The 21,875-nt window shown below is 37.4% G+C and overlaps 1 long non-coding RNA gene across 2 annotated transcripts in view; it reads right to left on the reverse strand.

Moving 5' to 3' along the window:
* Positions 1 to 21,875, reverse strand: part of LOC147350330 (uncharacterized) — a 94,170-nt gene that overhangs the window by 38,705 nt on the left and 33,590 nt on the right. Inside the window, exon 3 of one of the 2 annotated variants that reach the window (XR_015148715.1) lies at positions 12,074 to 13,987. The exons of the other annotated variant lie outside the window; for it this stretch is intronic. This is a non-coding gene — a long non-coding RNA (uncharacterized LOC147350330). Of the gene's footprint in view, positions 1 to 12,073; positions 13,988 to 21,875 lie in introns of those variants that run through there. 2 annotated transcript variants of the gene reach the window in all.

Below are 21,875 nucleotides of genomic sequence, written 5' to 3' on the forward strand. Positions count from 1 at the left end.
CATCTCCAGTGTCTGCACTCAAACTTACGTAATCTCTCATCTAGAGAACTAAACTAGCCTCATAACTGATCTCTATAGGTCCACTCTTATTCTTGAGGGCTTGCAAAGAACATCCTATGTCTACTGCATGTAGCCTTAGCTGGGGCCACTCCACGAGGGCCAGAGGATGCACTTCCAATATGACTCACACACATGTCTGGAAAGTTGTCTTGTCTGTAGGTTGGGAGCTCAGCTAGAGCTGTGAGCAAGGGGCCTCAATTATACCTCATATGGTTCCCCTCCTTGCTGCTGATTGGGCTTCCTCACAGCAAGGCAGCTAGGCTTCAGGAAGCAGAAAATTGAAGTGTCCTGTCTTATTAAATTCTAGGATCAGAACCAATACAGTATTACCACCACCACACTTTAACCACAGGCCCAGCCCAGATTCAAGATGAACAATGTCTGGACTCACTTGTGGCAGCAAAGAATTTGCAACAATATTTAATCCTTCATACCCATCATGTTCCTTCTTTCTTTGTTTCATTCTCTTAGCACCTATCAGCATCATGGTAAATTTTACATGGATAAGCATATATAAAAAAAATAGATCACAATTTACATCTGTTCTCCATAACAGTTCTTCAATTTTATATTGAAGAATATAATGGTCATATCTTAGATGAAAGGGCTTGTAAATTGTGCCTTAGGTTAAATTATCAATCTTAATATTACTAGTGAAGATTTACCAGAAAATACATGGCTGAAGCATAACAAGTTTGCTCTTCCTGCTCTGTTTCTAAGCTTTCACACCCTGAAGCTCAGTTTGTGATATACTTGGCCTCACTAGATCATCAGCCGGAGAATGAGAGAGGAAAGATGATATACAAATAGACAGAGGAAGGGAATTAGGAGAGAGAGAAAAAGATAGAGAGGGAGATAAAGAGGATACGGACCCCTTAATTAAACATAATTCTGCAAAATCTCTTTAGCTCTACATTCATTTAAACTCAAATACATTAAATCAAACATATTTATTTTGTAAAATTTCTTTTTCAAAGAAAATCACTAGAAATGTCTATGTATGTAAAATAAAATCATAATAAATATTTTTAAAAATAGAGCCCACAAAAATAATTAGAAAAATTGTAAATATTTGGAAATTATTTGACAACATTTTAATAGTTTGCATACAATTAATTTCCTTGAAAGCAGACATTAACCAGAGAAATTAGACAGGGATGTGAGCACTATGTTATACTAAAAAGAAATTCAATTTTTTTCACTTAAGAGGGATTCAAAATGTAGAAAATTTATCATTAATCAACATTGTAGTTAGTAAAAACATATGTGGGTTGGTCAAGGATATATATATTCCAGCAACAAATTTTATATTGAATTAGTAATCATCTAAGACATTAAAACGTTTTATGAAATATTATACATTGCTGCTGCTGCTGCTGCTGCTAAGTCGTTTCAGTCACGTCTGACTCTGTGCGACCCCATAGACGGCAGCCCACCAGGCTCCCCTGTCCCTGGGATTCTCCAGGCAAGAACACTGGAGTGGGTTGCCACTTCCTTCTCCAATGCGTGAAAGTGAAAAGTGAAAATGAAGTCGCTCAGTCGTGTCCGACTCTCTGCGACCCCATGGACTGCAGCCTGCCAGGCTCCTCCATCCATGGGATTTTCCAGGCAAGAGCACTGGAGTGGGGTGCCATTGCCTTCTCCTGGTTCTCAATAAAACTGCACCAACTATGAGCGCCTAGTACAGAATATGAAATAAATACATTGAGTTTTACTTACTACACAGTTTTCTTGTTCTACAAAGATAACCTTCCATATCTTATGTCACATATATAAATTACATGTCACAAAAAGAAGAACAAGAATCCTGTTGGGACATGTAAAATGTGCAATGAGGATATGGAGAACTTACAAGAAGGGCCAAACAAAATTGGTTTCAGTTCATTTTTGTTTTTATTAATTAATTTTATTTTATTTAACTTTACAATATTGTATTGGTTTTGCCATATATCAAAATGAATCTGCCACAGGTATCCATGTGTTCCCCATCCTGAACCCTCCTCCCTCCTCCCTCCCCATACCATCCCTCTGGGTCATCCCAGTGCACCAGCCCCAAGCATCCGGTATCGTGCATCGAAGGTCAAGTTTTATTCATCTTATGAAAAGACTATAGGAACTAAGGCTCTGACCAGACTTAAAGAAAAAGAGTGAGGTTGCCTGTACAGGATTATTTTCTGGGTATTGGAAAGTCATCTGATCTTAAATAATTTAACCAACATGATAGCATAATATACAGAATTCACTAGAAAAGCACTCATTACACTTTTATATACAGTTTATGCATTAAATTAATCTTCCTAAAACATAAATGATTTGCCATATGACTTTTTTAAACAAGGATCCTGAAGAGCATGACTTTAGTGATCCTAACAGGTGAATGAGAAGGAAGAAGAGACCAGAAAGGAAATGAGAATATTTCACAAGGATGGGGAATACTTGTGAGAAAATCTTTGTCTTTTTCATCATATTGCCTAAAACAAATCTATAAGGCACAACAAATTAAAAACTATGCCTTTATATACTATGAGGCTAAAATATAAGAAATATCAGAGAAAGATAAAACCAAATGGATAGTAATAAAGAAATGATTATTAAACAGTTTACTAGATGGAATATTTTAAACTTCATTGAAAATATTACATGAAAAGCTTGAAACAAAATTCAGTGAAAAAAAATACATTCATAATGTATTCATAAAAATACATTCATTCTGCAACCATTCATTCAACACATATTGTGTGTGTGTGTGTGTGTATATATATATATAATACATGTATACACACAAATCTACATGAATATGATTATATAAATGCATATTTTTATTATATGATGACAGGTGATAATGGGTGAACTTTTTACTTCCCATAATTTAACTTATTTCAAAGCTAAATTTAAAAGAAATTGTGAATACCCAAATGACCATTTTTAAGAAAATATAAATAGTAAGGATGAACTCAGGGTAAAACAGAGCATGAAATTGTAAACATGAGCAGAACTTATTCCTGCTCCATTCTAAGGAATAATAAACAAGTTCTAGAAGGAAAATGAAGCAAAAGTAAATCATTGGTCAAAGAGTTGGTCCAGAATACAGACTATTAAGAAATTAAAAACTGATTTTAGACATGACTGTCTGCATCAGTTGGTTTTCCTTACAATTTACAAACCACCGATGCTCAGAATATCACATGACATATTCCCTGCACTAATATAAAACCCTGTCAGATTTCTTCTTATCAGTCCACACCTTCATCTGAGTCTCAATTTCATGCCAAGGTGCTGACTCAGCAGAAATGCCATGCATAGTGACATGGTGACTTCTGCCCCTAACCACGAGACACCTTTCATTTATATTCATCAAGGAAATGCCCCACAGGCATCAAACTGTCTACCCAGATCTCAGCTTGTTATTTGATTATCCAACTTAATCCCATTAGACACTGATATTTTAAACAGCTCAAAAATCGCTGACAAAACGCCTCTGCAAACATTAAAAATCCCCTACGTGAAGAGTTTTCAATTCTACAATTACCTTTAGTAAAAGCTGATGTTTACATTTATTTAAATATTAAGCAGGAACAATTTCAAGTGAAAATGAAAGGAACTGAGTGTCTCAAGGAAAGAAAATCTTGCAGGACACAATAAGACCTGGGGAGATGAGAGGACCTTTCTTCTCTCTTTTTTGGGAACACTGGAAATTCTCAGGCGCGCTTTCTCTGTAAAAGGACAAATGATTTAGTCTCTTCAAAAACCTAGATATAAAGTCCATTCCCACTTTATGGAGACCTCTTAACTCACAGGGAATTTAGGAAAAGCATCATATTAATATTAGTATATAAGTATACGTGTGGAAAGCACAGCTCTATATATGCTGTATACTTTTGAAAATATAATCTTTTAACAACTCATATCACACGCTAGCAAAGTAATGCTCAAAATTCTCCAAGCCAGGCTTTAGCAGTACGTGAACTGTGAACTTCCAGATTCAAACTGGATTTAGAAAAGGCAGAGGAACCAGAGATCAAATTGCCAACATCCACTGGATCATCAAAAAAGCAAGAGAGTTCCAGAAAAACATCTATTTCTGCTTTATTGACTATGCCAAAGCTTTTGATCGTGTGGATCAAAACAAACTGTGGAAAATTCTTCAAGAGATGGGAATACCAGACCACATGATCTGCCTTCTGAAAAATCTGCATTTCTCAGACTGGTACCAAATTAGGAAAGAAGTAGGTCAAGGCTCCTTTTGTCACTCTGCTTATTTAACTTATATGCAGAGTACATCATGTGAAATTCTGGGCTGGATGAAGCACAAACTGGAATCAAGATGGCCAGGAGAAATATCAATAACTTCAGATATGCCGATGACACCACACATATGGTAGAAAGTGAAAAAGAACTAAAGAACCTCTTGATGAAAGTGAAAGAGGAGAGTGAAAAAGATGGCCTAAAACTCAACATTCAGAAAACTAAGATCATGGGATCCATTCCCATCACTTTGTGGCAAATAGATGGGGAAACAATGGAAACAGTGAAAGACTTTGTTTACTTGGGCTCCAAAATCACTGCAGATGGTGACTGCAGCCATGAAATTAAAAGATGTTTGCTCCTCAGAAGAAAAGTTATGGCCAACCTAGACAGAATATTAAAAAGCAGAGACATTACTTTACCAACAAAGCTCCATCTAGTCAAAGCTATGGTTTTTCCAGTAGTCATGTATGGATGTGAGAGTTTAACTATAAAGAAAGGTGAGCACTGAAGAATTGATGCTTTTGAACTGTGGTGTTGGAAAAGACTCTTGAGAGTCCCTTGAACTGCAAGGAGAACAAACAAGTTCATCCTAAAGGAAATCAGTCCTGAATATTCATTGGAAGGACTGATGCTGAAGCTGAAACTCCAATACCTTGGCTACTTGATGCGAACAGCTGACTCATTGGAAAAGACCCTGATGCTGGGAAAGATTGAAGGCTGGGGGAGAAGAGGAAGACAGAGGATGAGATGGTTGGATGGCATCACTGACTCAATGGGCATGAGTTTGAGTAAGCTCTGGGAATTGGAGATGAACAGGGAAGCCTGGCATGCTGCCGTCCACAGGGTCACAGAGAGTCAGACACAATTGAGTGACTGAACTGAACTGATCCTTTAACAAAATGGTCAGGAAAAAGAATAAAAGGAAAATGTAAAAAGCACACTTCTACCTAAATAGTTTCCACAAATAACAGAAGCTTTTCTCTAAAGACAATATGAATATGAAAAGTTTCTAAAATCAAAACAGTATATCAACAAATGGTAAAAAATATTCACAATATTGAGTTTGTTTTCATATAAATGAGTAACTATTAACAATCCTCCTGCAAAGACAAACCGAAATTTCAGTTCTGGTCGAATGGTTTTGGCACTATTTCACTGACAGAAGAAAAGAAAGGGCATCTGGAGCTAAATTGAAGCCATGCCCAAAATTAAATATGAAATAATTTCTTCTTTTGCCCTTACGGCCCATCTGTATTTTCTTGATGTTTGTCTTAATTTGTACTTAAGCTATTGTATATTTAAGCATTTAACTTTTGTTACACACTACCATGTACTAATGGAGAAAGAAATGGCAACCTACTCCAGTTTTCTTGCCTGGAGAATCCCATGGATAGAGGAGCCATGGGGTTGCAAAGAATCGGACACAACTGAGCAACTAACACACACACACACACACACACACAGAGACCATGTACTAAGCTCTGACCTAAGTATTTGAGATATAGTTTCTGACCTTGATTATTCACTGAAGAACACCAGTAGATAAATTCTAAGAGCTGGCAATGCCCACTGATGATGGGAATGAAGATTGACACGTAAATTCTGGGATAAAAATTGCCTTTTTCATCTAAAGTTGAACAGGTATACATCTACCACCTAATAATTCCAACCCTAGGTATATAACCTAAACTGATTCTAGCCCATGTTTACTATGGAATACTCAAAAGTGTTCAAAGGAACATAATATTCAAAACCTGAGAAAACCCAGATATTCATCATTAAGAGAATATACAAACTAATGTAAAATTATCTCACAATGGAATACAATACAACTGTGAAAATAAGCTATCTTCAACCCATAGGTGATGTCAGGGAAGAATATTAGAAATAAAGCATTGAAACAAACCAGCAGAAGACTACATAGAGTATGATACAATTTTAATAAAATTCACAACCAAAAATATAAGCCCATTACATTTTTTTTTGCTTTTTTTTTTTTTTAATTTTATTTTATTTTTAAACTTTACAAATTGTATTAGTTTTGCCAAATATCAAAATGAATCCACCACAGGTATACATGTGTTCCCCATCCTGAACTCTCCTCCCTCCTCCCTCCCCATACCATCCCTCTGGGTCGTCCCAGTGCACTAGTCCCAAGCATCAAGATACACACATACTTGGTTGCATTATTATAAGACAGAAGAGAAACACAAGCCCCAAATCCAGCACAGTGGTTATCTTCAATGTCAGACAGGATGGAGGCAGTGGGAAAGGGCCTCCAGGGAGCTTCAGTGGAATTGTCACAATCTGGTTTGTAGTTTAGTGGTTTAACAGTTCAATTTATTATAATGCTTCTCAATTTACTATAAGTTAGAAATATTTTTGTTTGCATCATATTTCTCAAAATAAAAATCAATTAATTAAAAGAAAACTCAATGTCAAGATATTGCACTAAGTCTTCTTGAAGATGTCAGGGAAGGAAGGCATGAATTAATTTTACAGGAGAAGGGCAATTCAAAGGCAGGAAACCTTATGAGCAAGGATCCAGAGATATGAAAGAGCAGTGTACTGAGATAAATGAGAAATACACCTGGGAGCACCTGGGAGAAACAGCAGAAGATCTACTGAAGAAGGACCTCATCACTTCTGTGGAAAGCCTCATATGCCATGAAAGGAAGAAGGTTCTCTTGTTAGCAAAAAATAATGCTGGTGTCTTGTTTAAAAACCGGCGAGTTAGAAGATCATAATTTTCCAGAAGGATAACAATGGTAGCAGAACTGTGGAAAAGAATTACTGGAGGCAAGAAAGGGTTCAGTGACAGCAATTAAGAAGGATGCAGTAGTTTAGGAGGAACTTCCCAGGTGGCTCAGTGGTAAAGCATCTACCTGCAATGCAAGAGCTGCAGGAGACACAGGTTCAATCCCTGGGTGGGGAAGATCCCCTGGAAGAGGGCATGGCAACCCATTCCAGTATTCTTGCCTGGAGAATCCCATGGAGAGACAAGCCTGGCAGGCTACAGTCCATGTGGTCCCAAAGAGCTGGACACAAATGAAGTGACTTAGTGCAAATCCACACATGCAGCACTCTAGGAGACATATACTGGAGTGCTTGATAAAAGTCTTAGCAGTAAAGGAGAAGACAGGAAATGGACTTAAAGATTATATTGAAGTATAATTGACCCTTAAATATCTGAAAAGACATTTAAGAGGTAGATTTGGCAATTAAATAGATATGAAGTATTAGGAATAACTAAGAGCCACAAACTAAGACGCTCCTTATTGCCAAATTCAGACTTAAATTGAAGAAAGTAGGGAAAACCACTAGATCATTCAGGTATGACCTAAATCAAATCCCTTATGATTATACAGTGGAAGTGAGAAATAGATTTAAGGGATTAGATCTGACAGACAGAGTGCCTGAAGAACCATGGACGGAGGTTCATGACATTGTACAGGAGGCAGGGATAAAGACCATCCCCAAGAAAAAGAACTGCAAATAGGCAAAATGGTTGTCTGAGGAAGCCTTACAAATAGCTATGAAAAGAAGAGAAGCAAAAGGCAAAGGAGAAAAAGAAAGATATACCCATTGGAATGCAGAGGTCCAAAGAATAGCAAGGAGAGAAAAGAAAGTCTTCTTCAGTGCTCAATGCAAAGAAATAGAGGAAAACAATAGAATGGGAAAGACTAGAGATCTCTTCAAGAAAATTAGAGATACCAAGGGAACATTTCATGCAAAGACAGGCTAGATAAAGGACAGAAATGGTATGGACAGAAATAGTTAGGACAGACCTAACAGAAGCAGAAGATATTAAGAAGAGGTGGCAAGAATACACAGAAGAACTGTACAAAAAAGATCTTCATGACCCAGATAATCACAATGATGTGATCACTCATCTAGAGCCAGACATCCTGTAATACGAAGTGAGCCTTAGGAAGCATCACTACAAACAAAGCTAGTGGAGGTGATGGAATTCCAGTTGAGTTATTTCAAATCCTAAAGATGATGCTGTGAAAGTGCTGCATTCAATATGCCAGCAAATTTGGAAAATTCATCAGCGACCACAGCACTTGAAAAGGTCAGTTTTCATTCTAATCCCAAAGAAAGGCAATGCCTAAGAATACTCAGTCTACCACACAATTGCATTCATTTCATAGGCTAGCAAAGTAATGCTCAAAATTCTCCAAGCCAGGCTTCAGCAATACGTGAACCGTGAACTTACAGATGTTCAAGCTGGTTTTAGAAAAGGCAGAGGAACCAGAGATCAAATTGCCAACATCCGTTGATTCATCAAAAAAGCAAGAGAGTTCCAAAAAAACATCTACTTCTGCTTTATTGACTATGCCAAAGCCTTTGACTGTGTGGATCACAACAAACTGGAAAATTCTTCAAGAGATGGAAAAACCGGATCACCTGATCTGTCTCCTGAGAAATCTGTATGCAGGTCAAGAAGCAACAGTTAGAACTGGACATGGAACAACAGACTGGTTCCAAACAGGAAAGGAATACATCAAGGCTCCTTTTGTCACCCTGCTTATTTAACTTATAAGCAGAGTACATCATGCAAAATGCCAGGCTGGGTGAAGCACAAGCTGGAATCAAGGTTGCTGGGAAAAATATTAATAACCTCAGATATGCAGATGACACCACCCTTACGGCAGAAAGGGAAGAACTAAACAGCTTCTTGATGAAAGTGAAAGAGGAGAGTGAAAAAGTTGGCTTAAAACTCAACATTCAGAAAACTAAGATCATGGCATCCGGTCCCATCACTTCATGGCAGATAGATGGGGAAACGGTGGAAACAGTGAGACTTTATTATTTGGGGCTCCAAAATCACTGCAGATGGTGATTGCAGCCATGAAATTAAAAGACGCTTACTCCTTGGAAGGAAAGTTATGACCAACCTAGACAGCTTATTAAAAAGCAGAAACATTACTTTGCCAACAAAGGTCCGTCTAATCAAAGCTATGTTTTTTCCAGTAGTTATGTATGGATGTGAGTGTTGGACTCTAAAGTTGAGTGCCGAAGAATTGATGCTTTTGAAGTGTGGTGTTGGAGAAGACTCTTGAGAGTCCCTTGGACAGTGACAAGATCCAACCAGTCCATCCTAAAGGAAATCAGTCCTTTATATTCACTGGAAGGACTGATGCTGAAGTTGAAACTCCAATACTTTTGCCACCTGATGCGAAGAACTGACTCATTGGAAAAGAATCTGATACTGGGAAAGATTGAAGGCTGGAGCCAGGGGGAGGATAACAGAGGATGAGATGGTTTAATGGCATTGCAGACTCAATGGACATGAGTTTGAGTAAACTCCAGGAGTTGATGATGGACAGGGAAGCCTGGCGTGCTGCAGTCCACGAGGTCACAAAGAGTCAGACACGACTGAGCAACTGAACTGAACTGAACTGGAGAGCTACAAAAAAACAGTAAATTTTGATATTTAACATGTTGATGGATGATGAAGTTTTCAAGCAATAAACATGCGAAAAGAAATGACTTAGGGAAGGTAAATTCAGTTTGGGGCTTGTTGAGGTTGAGAAGGTTTGGGAGATCCGTACAGCTATGCTGGTAGACACTTGAAAATACAGTAGCAAGTTGGCACAGAAAATCAAATTTATGTGTTTAAAGTTATGTGTTTCTCTTTGGAAAAGAGAAATAAACAAAGAATTTAATAAAGTTTGGGACTTGTTGGGGTTGAAAAGGTTTGGGATATCCATATAGCTATGCTGGTAGACACTTGAAAATACAGTAGCAAGTTGGCATAGAAAATCAAATTTATGCACCTTAGTTAGTAGTTGTGACCAAGGAATCCAATGATGTCCTTTGTAGAGTAAGTAGAGAAAAAGACTTGAGAGTAAGACGGATGGGTGAAACTTTGGAAAAGAGAAATAAACAAAGAATTAAAAAAAAAAAATGTGACTGAGAGCTCCAGACTGCAGAGCCAGGTTCCTCATATACTTCTACGATACATAAGCAAGTTACATACCTCTTCTCTGCTTCAGTTTTTTCCAATTGTAAAAATGAATATGAGAACAATATTTACTTTTTATAATTATTTTGTAGATTAAATTATCCAATGTGCATAAAATATCTGGCAGGTATTTCTTCTCCATTCAACACTTTATTACAAGTGTATGTAATGTGTATGTAAAGTGTATGCCTAGTCTACAGACTAGGCAGCTAGGCCTGGTTGTACAAGACTGTAATAATCTGTTATCTGAGAAGTAATTATGCAGATGTTGTGATTTGAACATCCAGCCAGGAAACTTTGCTGCTGCTATTACCACACTCCCCAAACCATCCAGTATATCTCCATCTATTGATTACTATTGAAACACCCCTCCTGATGGCAAGACTTAATCCACAGTACTAAATTTTAAGATGCAGAGTATGGGAAAAGTAATACCATAGCTTAAATTGACAGCAGAAGACTAAAGGATTCAACTTTGATCCTTTCCTAAGAACATATGTCAAAAATGGTGAGAAAAATACGTGACAGAGCACTAAAGAGCAGAAACGAAGTGAGGAAACCAGGCAGGGAGACGGGCTATAGAAAGAGGAGCCTGGGATGAACGGTCACCTGCCTCATCTTGCATTGAACTAATCCATCCTGACCTACCTAGAAGTTCTGATGAGCAACACTTTTCTGTCATCACAAGGGGTCCTTCTACCACTGAACCTCCATTTTCTTTTTTTATGGACTAAGTAATAAAATCCACATAGCATACTTAGCATCGTGTCTGTCCTGTAACACCTGCTCAGTAAACGTTGTCTATGGTTGCCTATGCTTCAGGCTATACCAAACTCCTCCTGGCTCACAGGAATCCTATCCCATTCTCTCCCATAGATGTGACACAACTTTCAAGAAACACTCTGAAGGATATCTTATGAAAGCGGGTTTCTATGCCTGGGAAGGAGATGATAGTTATAAAGGAACAACAACAACAATAATGTTAATAAAAAGTATTTAGAGTGTGCAAGATATTATGTTATCACATTCCACACAACATTAATAAATAAAGTATTTAGTCTATGGATCGCCTCTTTCATTAACAAGTATTACTACCCAATTTTGGCTACAGACATAGTTATTAATGAAAGATCAGACAGTTCTAAAAATTTATCAAGGTACCAAATTTAAAAATTAAATCAATAGTAGAAAGAGATAATACGGAAGAAATGTGTCATTGCATTAATATTACTATAGACAGCTGCACAGGATACCATGATTGTGAAGAGAGTAAGCTTCCATTCTCTCCTTGTCCTCTCTTTATTTCCTTCCATCCCTCTTGAAAGTACTAATTATTGGCCACAAAATTCATGTTGCTTCTCAGGGAGTCAAGTATAATTGACATTCTCAGATATTCTGTAGCTCTCCTCTTACTTCTCATTAGTTTCAACCCCAAGATTTGAAAGCTATCTAATTGCATGCTTGATATTTTTAAGATTAATCATCTATAGTAAGGTGAAAGAAGAATTTTTCAAACTGCTAAAGAACAGAAATACGAGTTCAAAAAAAAAAAAATGTGTGTAAGAAAAAATCTGAAGAAAGAAGCAGTCATTTGCTTCATCTGCTGGTGCCAGTTCAGGACAGGATTTTTCAAGGAGGAACTCAACAATACCAAGATGAATACACAGGAGCATGCTTCAGATTATCATCATTAGACCACTTATTTAATATACCTAAACAAAGTTAGCCTAAAATTATATGTGATTTGTCAAAGAGTTTTATTTTAGCGACAAAATTTTGTTAAAAATTATATTCTTCTTTTAAACCATTTTATTAGTAGAAGCATGTTAATGATTTATGTACACTTAAATGAATTTTTTCAGTGATTACATACTATAATAAAAGAAACAGAATAAATGAAAGAGAAAACCAGTTTTTATTCTGGTTTTAATTGAGAAGAGTGAGACAAAGAAAGCCATAACATTGAAGAGAGTTTTTCCCTTTTGACAAATTATCTGCTTCTGGTAAAATCATGGGTTTTTAAAAGTTTCTTCTATTTTTCACAATAAACTTATTTCTATTTATCAGGTATTTATTTTTATTTACCATTTTGAGAAGAGGAAAGGAATATCTGACTTAAAATAAAAATGCATTACTCAAAAACAACCACTGACCGGAACACATCAGCACACAGCAGAGGATTTATATAAAATAGACTTCTGCTGCCCTCTTTTGGAATAAATAAGTGAACAATATCGATTTGAGTCTATGCATTTTACTATTGTCTGTTTCCTACCACTGCCACGTTGCTTAGGAAACAAAGAGCCAGGACTCAATTACCAAATGCCCTGTTACTAAAGAATTGGAGATTTATTTTAATTTTATGAATCCAAAAATGTTATTTAGCAGAGGATTATTTAACAGCATATTCATGCTGAAGCTGAGACTCCAATACGTTGGCCATCTAATGTGAAGAACTGACTCTCTGGAAAAGACCCTGATGCTGGGAAAGAGCGAAGGCTGGAGAATGGGATGACAGAGGATAAGATGGTTGGAGGGCATCCCTGACTCAATGGATGTGAGTTTGAGCAAGCTCCGGGAAATGGTGATGGACAGGAAAGCCTGGCATGCCATGGGGTCGCAAACAGTCGGACACAACTGAGCAACTGAACTGAACTATTTAACAGCACACTGAATAAAACTATAATTGTTTTGAATACAACAAATCCAGATTAGATGATAACCCCACAAGCTGGAATGGTAATCTTATAATCAATCTTTGGGGTTTCATGTAGTCTTATAAACAGTAATAATAATCTAAGTGTGAATTTCCAGTATAAAAAAAAAGTAAAGAATTTAACTTTGAAAAATATTAGAAAACTTTTTAGTCTAGCATAATTAAGAATCACTGAGCATCTCAGTTTTCTAATACACTTATACTCATTTTGGCAATAATATTGAAACTTGCTGGTCATACTACTATCATTCAAAGTGAAAGTGAAGTCGCTCAGTCGTGTCCGACTCTTTGTGACCACGTGGACTGTAGCCCACCAGGCTCCTCCATCCATGGGATTCTCCAGGCAAGAATACTGGAGTGGGTTGCCATTTCCTTCTCCAGGGGATCTTCCTGACCCAGGGATCGAATCCAGGTTAACCTCTGAGCCACCAGGAAAACCCATCATTCAAAGGAAGTACTAAATATTTGATGAGCTTGTAGAGATTTTAAAAATTAGATAAGTTCAGACAAAGCTTAGGTGTGATCCTACTATTTCTTCATCACCCTTCCCTTCTCTACCAGAAAAACTGCCAACAAAAATGTATGATCTCAAATATTAAACTTCAATAACTATGAATTACATCTGACCCAAACTGAACAAAATAAAATCAACAGTTAAATATATTCATGTGTTTTTGCTCCGATGGACTGATAAAACATCAAGTACAATGGGTATCAAAAGTCCTGTTAGTGTTAGTCGCTCAGTTGTGTCCGACTCTTTGGAACCCCATCAGGCTCCTCTGTCCATGGAATTCTACAGGTAAGATTATTGGAGTGGGTAGCCACTCCTTTCTCCAGGGGATCTTTCCAACACAGGGATTGAACCTGGGTCTCCTGCACTGCAAGCGAATTCTTTACTGTCTGAGCCACCAGGGAAGCCCCATCTAAAGTCATAAGAACGTTGAAATCTGGCTATGTTCCTGGGCAGCATGAGCCCCTTTGGAGGGATGAACCTTGAAAATAGGACAAAACAAACATAACAAAATTATTGGATGTAATAATTCTAGGTAGGAAGAACTTAGTATTTCAGGATCCTAGAATATAACACTAACACAGAGAACTCAAAACAAAAGCAAAACAAAACAGTTAAGTGGATTTATGTGGCCAGAATCCTCATGATAAATAAGAACTATTGTTTGCTTGAGCTGTGGCGGATTCATTTTGATATTTGGCAAAACTAATACAATTATGTAAAGTTTAAAAATAAAATAAAATTTAAAAAAAAAACTTCGTTTTGAGCACATAAAAAAGTGGAGTTTTAGAAACCCTTATTCATAAAATTAAATTCTTCTACTACAGTGTACGAATTACTGACAGCAGTTTCAAGTATGCAGAAGTCTTGCTGTAGTCATTCCTCCTAAAGAGAAAATTTGAAAATTCTTGGCTACAATATAACATGTCAAGAACTAGGATCAACGATTTCAGATGTTAGTAGGAATTAGTATATTTATTTATAATTTTAGAGAAACAAATTTTAATCAATAAAATATCTATGTAAATACAGAATCATAATTAGTAATTATTTCTTTTTAGGTATTTTTGCAACCTTACTCACAATTATTCAATATTTAGATGTCTTCATCAAAATACTTGTTAACTGAATTAATATTTTATAACTACAAGTACATATCATCATTCAAACCCTCATCTTTAAATTTGCTTAAATATCACTTCAGTTATTACTATTCAAAAGTGACAAGATATATCAACTCAGATGACAAAGACAAATTATCAACTGTTTGACAAATATTATACTATTAGAAGTGAGTAAAATCTCTGAATAACCTTCGGGCTGGACGGCTGTCCTGGAAATGAGGTATAAATGAAGCAAATTGGTGGTCTTATTGTAGGAGTCAAAACACCCAGGTGCAGCTAACCATATTGGATATTGTAGAGTAAGCCTAGATCTATAGATAAGTAATTTGTTTGATTTGGGGTAAGAAAATTAAATAGACTTTGTCTAGACAGAATGACCTCACTGCATACATTTGTTCCCACAGAAGCCAGAATCTAATGAAAATTCCAAATTACTTTATTAAATAAATGTCTTTAGCTATGCATATATGTTGCTTTCTAGTGAAGCCCTGGCAATTTTACTGTGGCAATAGCAAATACCATACTGCATTAAAAATTGTAGAAAAGTCCTGTGATGTGAACACAACAAACTGACCACACTCTAATTTATTACTTTTTTGTAGTAATTGATTTTTATTTAAATTTACTACTATCAATGAATGATCATACAGTCCCATAGGATCCCACAGGCTAAATTTGGTGATTTCAGGACATATTGTATAATAGTTAAACAAATGAGAATTGGCAGAAACAAGAGCATAACAAAATTCTCATTTGCTTTTATTGTCTGTTTCTAATATGACATGTGGGTATGTATACGTTTGTGTGTGCACGTGTGTATCATTTTGTTTTAAATTTTATATAGTTTTTTTGTTATTATTATTGTTCTTTTGATTGTGGTTTGCTAAGTTGGGGAAATGGAATGTTTAATTGAAGGAATATATAAGGAGAAGTATATATAAGGAGAAGGAGCTTTACAGTTAGGTTGAAACTCTTCCTTGATTGGCTTAAAGTGTTACTAACACAATGAGAAGTTAGTAATGGGAGGTATGCTGGCAGCAAAACTATATTTGGTTCACTCATATTATCTTTTTATATAGTCAATATTTACTGATTTGGGTCAAAATGGGAGGATCAGAGGCTTACAAATCAAGTTAATATTCTGACAATTATTTGGGCTACTTTAAAATACAAAAAGAAGCACAGGAAAGAACAAATGGTCATGGTGAATAACTTATGGACAAACCTGATTACTGTGGCTATTGGAAGTCTGAAAAAGATGCGCTGGTGTAAATAAATTAATGTCCTATGATTTTACGCTTGTTCCTTGGAAGAAAAGTTATGACTAACCTAGAGAGCATATTAAAAAGCAGAGACATTACTGTACCAACAAAGGTCAGTCTAGTCAAAGCTATGGTTTTTCCAGAAGTCATGTATGGATGTGAGAATTGGACTATAAAGAAAGCTGAGCACTGAAGAATTGATGCTTTCGAACTGTGGTGTTGGAGAAGACTCTTGAGAGTCCCTTGGACTGCAAGGAGATCCAACCAGTCAATCCTAAAGGAAATCAGTCCTGAATATTCATTGGAAGGACTGACTGATGCTGAAGCTGAAACTCCAATACTTTGGTCACCTGATGCGAAGAACTGACTCATTGGAAAAGATCCTGATGCTGGGAAAGATTGAAGGCAGGAGGAGAAGGGGACAACAGAGGATGAGATGGTTGAATGGCATCACTGAGTCAATGGACATGAGTTTGAGTAAACTCTGGGAGTTGGCGATGGACAGGGAAGCCTGGTGTGCTGCAGTCCATGGGGTCACAGAGTTGGACACGACTGAGCAACTGAACTGAACTGATGATTTTACAGATTGTATAGATTGTTGTTGTTCAGTTGCTAAGTTGTGTCCAACTCTTTGTGACCCAAGGGACTGTAGCACACCAGGCTTCTCTGTCTTTCACTATCTTCTGGAGTTTGATCAAACTCATGTTCATTTAGTTGGTGATGCCATCTCATCCTCTGTCACCCCCTTCTCCTCCTGACAGTGTTTCCCAGCATCAAGGTTTGTTCCAATAAACCTTGGCTCTTTGCATTATGTGGCCAAAGTATTGAACTTCAGCTTCAGCATCAGTCCTTCCAATGAATATTTAGGGTTGATTTATTTTGGATTTATTAGCAGGTAGCATGTTCATGAAGTGACTGCAGATTATTAGCACAATAATAAAGCAATATCCAGGCTTCACTGGTAGCTTGGTTGGTAAAGAATCCTCCTGCAATGCAGGAGACCCTGGTTCGATTCCCGGGTTAGGAAGATCCCCTGGAGAAGCTACCCATTCCAGTATTCTTGCCTGGAGAATCCCCATGGACAGAGAAGCCTGGCAGGCTAAAGTACATGGGATTGCAAAGAGCTGGACATGACTGAGCAACTAAGCATAGCACATATCCATTGCTTCATAGTTTGTAAACTAAGGACAAAAGATGAATTATAGCTGGTGAGATTCAGTATTAAGATGGTACCTTCATTTACAAACAGAAGTTTTGCTGATTTCACTATTTCCAGCAGAACTGAAAAGTCTGTGGGTGGTCAGCATTTCAACAATCCTCAATATTATAGTTGCTTAGCATTTTTCCTTTCTTTTCTTTTTTCAGTTATTGGCTGCTGCCTAGAATCAATTCCCACTGGCATTGGCAAATCAAACTTCTAACATGTCCATCTTTCAAGACTTGGCATAAAAAACCCCAATTCTGACTTGGCACAGAGTGACTTTATCAGATCCTATTCTTTATTGGGTATACAGGAAGAAAAGCAGAGACATACACAGGGGACCAGAGGCAGGCTGGGATGAGGCAGGAGAAGGCTGTCCCTTAAAGATCATGTGCACGGTGCCAGAGGAAACATCATAATCATCTAAAGGGAAATATGTGAATAAACGAAAGGGGGTAAATATTATATACCTCAATTCTTCCCACACCAATCCATACAGGAGGCTGCCACACTTTAACTCTTTTTGTGTGTGTAAGAGCTAGGATTCACTGTCTTAGGGCATCAGATTACAGGACTTCAAAATGCAAGGTAATGGTTTTAGTGGGAAGAATGGGTATTTAGAAGAAAGGTTATAATGCATGGAGGGCAGCAGCTGTAGAGAATAAGGCAGTAAAGGTGAAAAGGAGCTCATGGAGTCCACCATGTGAAGGAGTTAAGACAAAGTCCTTTTGGGCCCAGCCTGCCACTGGTGTCTAAGGGTAAAACTAACCAGCCCTTTTTAGCTCAGTAGGGTGGAATGTAGTTTTATTGCACAGAGCGCACTTTATCCAGCCAATAGCTGACCATCAGCATCTATTGAGCACTGTCACAATGCAAAAAGCTTTATTCCTTTTTTCTTCACTCAGAGAAACCCCAGTGGAGAATGAGTGATGATATAACTGGCCACAGAGATAAGACAGGTTTAGTAGCCATGTTCCATTTTGCCCAGAAAATTGTGCAGGTGTATGTGAGTAACCCACTTGTAGCCCATTAAATTACAGAGAAAATTGGCCAGGTGTACAGGATAATAGATATAATGAAGAACGCATTATTTTTTCCTTTTTTTAACCTTCACTCTTTTGTTTTCTACTAGGATGTTACTGTAGGAAGGTATGGGGCTTAAGGCTTAGAGTTCTGGCTATCACTGTGTCCATGAATGAACCACTGGTGGTGCTGATCCACTAAGTACCAAAGAGTGATAAGATAGAAAAAAATCTAGATCACTGTAAGATCAACCAGCTTGTGTTAGGGACTCAGTCGTGTCCAACTCTTTGTGACCCCATGGCCTGTAGCCCATCAGGCTCCTCTGTCCATGGAATTCTCTAATCTAGAATACTGGCGTGGTTTGCCATTTCCTTCTCCAGGGGATCTTCCAAACTCAGGGACTAAACCCGGGTCTCCCGCATTGCAGGCGGATTCTTTATCGACTGAGCCCCCAGGGAAGTACCACCAGGCCTCTTGCTACTTACAATAGTCGTGTCATTGTTTAAGCTACTAGTTGTTGATCGATTAGTAAATGCCACTGTGTGTGCTCAGTTGTGTCCGACCCTGTGCGACCCATGGCCTGTAGCCCACCAGGTTCCTCTGTCCATGGAGTTTTCCAGGCAAGAATACTGGAGTGGCTTGCCATTTCCTACTCCAATATATGCCAGACATTAGGCTAAATATTATCCTGATTAGTCCTAATAATAATCACTACCCAAGAGAGTACCAGATATGCGAGGTCTTCAATAAACTTAAGTTCATGGTTAAAACATACACACACACACACATGGATAAATGACATAATTCTTATTAACAGAGGAGGAAATTAAGTTTCAAAAAAGTTAAGCAAACTGTCCAACTACATAGATAGTAGGTGGAAAGGCTAGGATTTAGGGCCGTGTCTTCTGAATCCTCAAACTGTCTGGCCCACAGTGTTGCTTCCAAGGTATTCAGAGAACGACCGATTTTAACATCTAAAAGCAGTTTGTGCGCCTGTCTTGCTATGGGCTGAGCTTCCTGGGTTGTACTGAATGTATAATTTCTGATGTTCTGAGCACTCAGGTACCTGTTTGCATTTGACTGAATATTGGCCACTACCATTTTCTTGATGTACTCTTCTGTCTTTCATCTAGATGGAGGCGATTTCTTGAATGACATGGTCTTGAAGACAGATCTTAAATGGGAAGTCCCCACTGCCCTAATGATGGATATTGTGTGGTATGGATACTAGAGTCCACTGAGTATGGCTTTTTCATATTTATCATCAAATGACAATTAACCTCCATTACTTATTAGTGGTTAATTATTAATTTTAGTAAAAATTAAACACTATTCCTGGTGCCAAAACCCACTACTATTGGTATAAAAAACACCAATAACTAAAGATTATTAGCTATTTAATGTGAAATATGTTAAATATTATTGACGACAAATGTTCCCTGGAACAATTATATTGTTTTTTATTCCTCTATGGTAAAAATTGCTTCCTTATGGTAAAGTAGGTTTTATAAAATTGTTATTTTAATCTAGGGAAAAAACTGTCATAATTATCAAACAGTAATTGATTAGTCACCTTTTCATTGAGTGTATGCTGTGTGCGCCCTTGCCCTGAATTTACTTACCAGATTGCTGCTAGATCTGGTTGACCTAAAGCCCTTTAGGCAGGTTTTTATCTACCTAAAGTCTGACTGAAGGTGTCTTTGATTCAGAATTGCTGAGAATGGGGACTTTGACAACAATTTCCAACTCCATGAAGTTATGAGGTGGCCTGACCCATTTATTCATCATGGGCTGGAGAATTATTCTCTTGTAACTGACTTGAATTTATGTAATGACACTGACTGAGCAATAAACAATGCCTTTATTCTAAATTAAACAAGTATTTATTAAAAACTTTCTATATATCAGACACTATGCCAGATCCTGATTGTATAAGGACAAATTGTGGAGCTTAATCTTGGAGAGAGAGGTCTTATATTTAGCAGCAATTTTTAAAGTAATTTTTGAAATTAAATATAAAGTACCTATTAAAAAATGTGAAACTCACATGTGTAGCTTGATTTTTACAAAGCAAACCTACTCATATAACCAACACTGAGAGCACAAAATGGATCATTACCAACACCGGACTTATCTCTCATGTTTCCTTCAAGGGTGAACTCTATTCTGACTTTTCACACCCTAGGTTGATTTCATTTCATTTTAAACTTTTTATAAGAGGAATCATACAGTATGTGTTTCTGACTTTTTTTTAACATTTTGCTTTTAAGATTTATCACATTCTTGCATGTAATTATAATTCAGTCATTCTTACTGCTATATAGTATTTCATTAAATGAATATAGCACAGTTTATTTATACATTTTACTATACCCAGAAATTTGGGTTGTTTAAAGTTTGAGGTTATTATCATTGTAAGGCTGTGAACATTTTTGTCTTTTGATGAATATCCTATATGTATATTGCATATACATCTAATAGATTTGCTGCTGCTGCTAAGTTGCTTCAGTCATGTCTGATTCTGTGCGACCCCATAGACGGCAGCCCACCAGGCTCCCCCATCCCTGGGATTCTCCAGGCAAGAACACTGGAGTGGGTTGCCATTTCCTTCTCCAATGCATGAAAGTGAGAAGTGAAAGTGAAGTCGCTCAGTCGTGTCCAACTCTTAGCGACCCCATGGACTGCAGCCCACAAGGCTTCTCTGTCCATGGGATTTTCCAGGCAAGAGTACTGGAGTGGGGTGCCATTGCCTTCTCTGAAAAGTAGATTTACTAAATCATAAAGTTCACACATTTAGCTTTAGTAAATTTTCCCTGGTGGCTCAGACGGTAAAGCGTCTGCCTGCAATGCAGGAGACCTGGATTCAATTCCTGGGCCGGGAAGATCCCCTGGAGAAGGAAATGACAATCCACTCCAGCACCCCTGCCTGGAAAATCCCATGGACAGAGGAGCCTTATAGGCTACAGCCCATGGGGTCGCAAAGAGTCGGACACAACTGAGCGACTTCACTTCACTTCAAATTTTCCCAAAAACTTCTCCAAAATGATTGTATCAATTTATAATCCCACCAATGGTTTATAGGTAATTTCACTAACTTCACATCCTCAATTCTCGCTATTATTGATCATTTCCATTTTAGACATACTGGTATACAGTTGCAGAGACATATACTGAAGTTTTAATTTGCATTTTTGAGGTGATTGACGAGGTTGAGCACTTTCTAGTATTGTTAATGGGTCATTTGGTTAGACCCTTTTATAATACCTGTTCAAGTCTTCTGCCCATGCTTTTTTCTCTGCATTCTTCTCTGGTCTTATTCCTACTGAATTTTAGGAGTTCCTTATATTTTGAGGATATGAGTTTTCCATCAAATATATACTTTAGATACATCTTCAACTTGATAACTTGCCTTGTCACTCTCTTAATGACATCTTGTAATGATAAATTACTAAGAAATTCTTAGTTTTATGATAGTCTAATTTTTTTAAACTTCCTTTCCAGTTAGCACTCTTTGAGTTTTATTTAATAAATATATGTCTGTGAAAGTCGCTCAGTCATGCCCGACTCTTTGCAACCCCATGGACTATACAGTCCATGGAATTCTCCAGGCCAGAATACTGGAGTGGGTAGCCTTTCCCATCTCCAGGGGATCTTCCCAACTCAGGGATCGAACCCAGGTCTCCCACATTGCAGGTGGATTGTTTACCAGCTGAGCCACAAGGGAAGCCCTATCCCCAAAATAATGAAGATATTTTATTT

Source organism: Bos grunniens, chromosome 20 (genome assembly GCF_055505025.1).
Source record: "Bos grunniens cultivar Pamir isolate PY7600 chromosome 20, Bosgru_T2T1.0, whole genome shotgun sequence".
Taxonomy (NCBI): domain Eukaryota; kingdom Metazoa; phylum Chordata; class Mammalia; order Artiodactyla; family Bovidae; genus Bos; species Bos grunniens.